This window comes from Sapajus apella, unplaced genomic scaffold (genome assembly GCF_009761245.1).
Source record: "Sapajus apella isolate SASKATOON/1434 unplaced genomic scaffold, GSC_monkey_1.0 scaffold86, whole genome shotgun sequence".
NCBI lineage: Eukaryota > Metazoa > Chordata > Mammalia > Primates > Cebidae > Sapajus > Sapajus apella.
Genome location: NW_022437026.1, coordinates 8,548,369 through 8,552,871, shown reverse-complemented (window position 1 = coordinate 8,552,871; position 4,503 = coordinate 8,548,369).

Below are 4,503 nucleotides of genomic sequence, written 5' to 3'. Positions count from 1 at the left end.
GCTGCCTTGTCCACTGTAGGATGCTTAGCAGCATCGCTGGCCTCTACCCACCAGATGCCAGCAATGAAAAAACAATCTCTAGCTACTGTCAGATATCCTGTGGGGAGCAAAACCGCTCCTGGTGGAGAACCACTGACCTAACCATTTGGCTGTTACAGTCTGCCTTCCTGAGCAAGTAATGATATTTATTGTTTGCCAAATGCTGGACACTGTCCTAAGCAATGTTGGTTATCAACTCATTTAACCCTCACAACAAAGCTCTGGCATGGGTACTGTTGTCCTCATCCTTGTTCTTCAGATGAGGATGTTTAGAGGCACAGAGAAATTATATAAGCTGGCCTTGGTCACCAAACTGCTAAATGGTAGAGCCTGGGCTTAAACCTGCTGAGTCTGGCGCAGGAGCCTGCCCCTTTAATCAGCATGATACCCTGATGACTGAAGAATATGGCATTGGTCAGGGAGTCACACACGCAAATGCAAGCCATAAAATCATGACTGTGACGGGAACTCACATGCAAGGCCGGAGCAGTGAAGAGCCAGGCCAGAAAGTCACGCAGAGCCCGAATATGAAGGAAGAAACTGCCACACAAGCAACGGGCTGGGGCTTCATCTCATGGATCAGGAGGCGCAGTCATTGAAAAGTTTTAAGCTGGGAAGGGGCATGATTGATTGAGATTTTAGATACTGGCAGAGTAGGGAGGGTGGGCTTAAGGGCTAAGCCTAGTGGCTGACACTCCTTTGGGGCTGGGCTAGCCACTGGCCGGGTGTCCCTAAGGCATAGAAGTCAAAGCCCTGACTTGTCAGCCTGAGACAACTTGGGGGTAGGGGGTGTGCAGGACAAACCATAGTCTCACCAGGATCGCCCCTTTGCCCTTCGATGTCCACATCTCCACTGCTATGCAAGACAGAAGCACAGGGTCCCAGCCTGGCTGCCTCAGCCTCCTCATCACCCCTGCTGCTCTTCACCTCACTCCTGTATCTCCCTTCTCACCCGGTGCCCAGCCCATGTGTCCCAGCCCAGGGCAAGGCATCTAGAGATAAGACGGGGAAGCTGTGGACAGGAATGGCTCCTGCTGCCCCAGACTCCTCTGCCTGGGCTCTCCTGTGGCTGTTTGAGATCCAAGAGAGGGCAAGGTCCTCTCTAAATGCTGGAGGCGGATGAAGGCGGCACAGAAACTCGCTGGCCAGGAAGCCCCAAGGCACTTTCTGTTGTACTGCCTTTCCCCTTTCAGGACGGTAGGGGGCAGCACCAACACGATTTTCAAAACTAAAACCAAAAATAGTCACTGGAGCACCCCAACCTTGTTTGCCCAGCTCTCTAAGATTGAAAAGATCCAAGCCTGTCCTAAGTTTATATCTAAGGACAAAAACTTCTTCATTAATCATGTGGATTAAAGATGCCTCAAGGATCCATCACCTCATTCTCTAATCCTGCCTGGCTTAGAAAGGACCATTTGGTCACGATTATAATTTCAGATACATTGATTTTGTAACTATTAAAGTTATCAAATAATATTACAGAAGTTTTACTAAACAGAGAAATATAGTTTAATCATCCACAACCCCATACTCTAATAGGAAGCAGTAATTTTAGATTTTTCTCACAGGTGCTTTCTGTATTTGTAAACATGGTATCCTTACAATTTGGTAGCTTGCTTCCTTTACTTAGCATGCCAGCTGACTTGCCTACATTTAAGGGCCTTAACACAGAGCAGAAGCAGCCTGTGCTCTTTAGGGATTCACACCTGGGTAAGGGAAAAGGAGTCGAAGTAAATGATTGAAGCATTAGAAATAAGGTGACCGACTGTCCTGGTGTGCCAGGGAACTTAACGGGTTTTAGTGTTGAAAATGTCATGTCCTAGGAAACCCTCAGTCCTAGACAAACCAGGATGATTTCTAATAGGTTATTCTATTGGAAATAAGTGGCCCCAAGTTCAGACATCCTTTGTCATTTCTACAGCGGCCTTTCTTTACCTTTTTTCTCCTGGTAGTCACCCTAGGACAAGTGGTCACAAACTCTGCACCCCACACATCCACTTGTTGCCGCAGATGAATCATCACGCATCACGTGGCCTCCGTAAGTCCACCTACACTGAGACAATGAGAGAGGAAAAGCAAGGAACACCTGAGTATTGTTGTGAAAGTCATTTTGTCACCTCACAGACCCCGCGAAAGGATCTTAGGGACTCTGGGTCTTCCCCGACCACCGGGGGAGACCCACCAGCAGTCCCTACCCCTTTCGGCACGAGGGACTCATTTCATGGAAGACAATTTTCCCACAAACCAGGATGGGGGCCAGAGGGAGATGGTTTCAGGATGATTCAAGCACATTGCATTTATTGGGTGTTTTGTTTCTATTATTATTGTTATTGTAATATATAATGAAATATTAATAATTATACAACTCACCATAATGTAGAATCAACGGGAGCCCCGAGCGTGTCTTCCTGCAACTAGATGGTCCCATCTGGGAGTGATGGGAGACAGTGACAGATGACCAGGCATTAGATTCTCATAAGGAGCGCACAGCCTCGATCCCTCACATGCACAGTTCACAATACGGTTCGTGCTCCTGTGAGAATCTCATGCCGATGCTGTTCTGACAGGAGGCGGAGCTCAGGAGGTAACGCCAGTGATGGGGAGCAGCTGTAAATCCAAATGAAGCCTCGCTTGCCCACTCACCACTCACCTCCAACACGCGTCTGTGGCCCAGGGTCGGGGACCCCCGCTTTATACTATAGTCTTCATGTATGTTACATCTACATATGTTATAAGCCTCACAATACAATGTTATAATTTTTGCCTGAAACAGATTTACATATTTTAAGGACATCAAAAGAAAATTGTATTTTATATTTACCTTCAAATTGATCATTCTTTTTAATCCAGCCTGCAGCTTGGCTTTTCTATCTGGTTTCATTTCCCTTCCCTCTAAATAACGTGTTTTTTTTTTTTTTTTGAGACAGGGTCTCACTCTGTCACCCAAGCTGGAGTGCAGTGGCACCATCATGGCTCACTGCAGCCTCCATCTTCCGGGCTCAAGCAATCCTCCTACCTTGGCCTCCCAAAGTGCTGGGATTATAAGTGTGAGCCATCGTGCCCGTCCTAAAGAGCTTTCTTCAGCGCTTCTCATAGGGGAGGTCTACTGGCAACAAAAAATCACTGTTTTCTTTTATCTGAAAATAGCTTTATTTCATCTTCATTCTGGAAGAATACTTTTACTAGAAAAACAAGTCTGAGTTGACATTTTTTTCCTTCAGCATTTTAAAGCTATTCGTCTCTGGTCTATATAGTTTTTGATGAGAAAACAGTGACATTGAAAATATTGTTCTTTAGGATGGGATTCATAGAAAAAGAATATATTTTCTCCTTGTCTTCAGCTTTTAGTAATTTGACTATGATGCTCTAAGGCATGCCCTTTTTTTTATTGGCCACTCTGCCAGCTAGAGACGAGGTCCGAGTTTAGGGGACCACAGCGGGACACAGCTCAGCCCCAGCCCATAGGGCCTGTAGCGACCAGCTGTGCACGGAGCCAGCAACTCCTTCTCCAGTCCCGCATCACAAACCATTCCTCCCCTTGCCCTTGACCCCAGCTCATGCTGCAGCCACACCGCCTAGGTGGGACCAAGGTGGGCCCTCATACTCAGAGTGCTGGATTCCCCAAACAGGAACCATATCCAGGCCTGAACTGCCCAGTCACCGGGGGCTACAGGTGTGTCACTGCCTCCCTGTCCTCTCTCCCACCCGGCCTCACTTCAGCACTTTCCCTTTATCCATTTGGGGTGATCACCAGTCCTTGCTTGCCCAGAGCTTCTCTCATTTTAAAACTGAAAGCATAGGCCGGGCACGGTGTCTCATACCTGTAATCCCAGCACTTTGGATCACTTGAGGTCACGCGTTCAAGATCAGCCTGGCCAACATGGTGAAACCCTGCCTCTATTTAATTTAAAAAAAAAAAAAAAACATAACAAAAAAACAAAAAATACTGAAAGCCTCATGTCCTGGGAAACCCCTCAGTCCCATGCAAAATCAGAAAGGTCGGTCATGCTACCTGTCCTGGATTTTCTTTCCAAAGCCTTACTCCTCCCTTCTCCAGCTCATCTCCAAGAAAGTCTTCTCAGATGGGCTATCCTGGGTTTTCCAGTTCCTGCTCCTCTTAGCAAACAAGGAAATAATGCTCTGGCTGGGCACAGTGGCTCATGCCTGTAATCCCAGCACTTTGAGAGGCCGAGGCGGGCAGATCACAAGGTCAGGAGTTCGAGATCAGCCTGGCCAACATGGTGAAACCCTGTCTCTGCTAAAAATACAAAAAAATTAGCTGGGCAGGGTGGTTCGTGCCTGTAATCCCAGCTACTCCAGAGGCTGAGGCAGGAGAATTTCTTGAACTGGGACCCGAGAGATGGAGGGTTGCAGTGAGCCGAGATAGCGCCACTGCACTCCAGCCTGGGCTACAGAGCAAGACTCTGTCTCAAAAAAAAAAAAAAAAAAAAAAAAAAAAAAGAA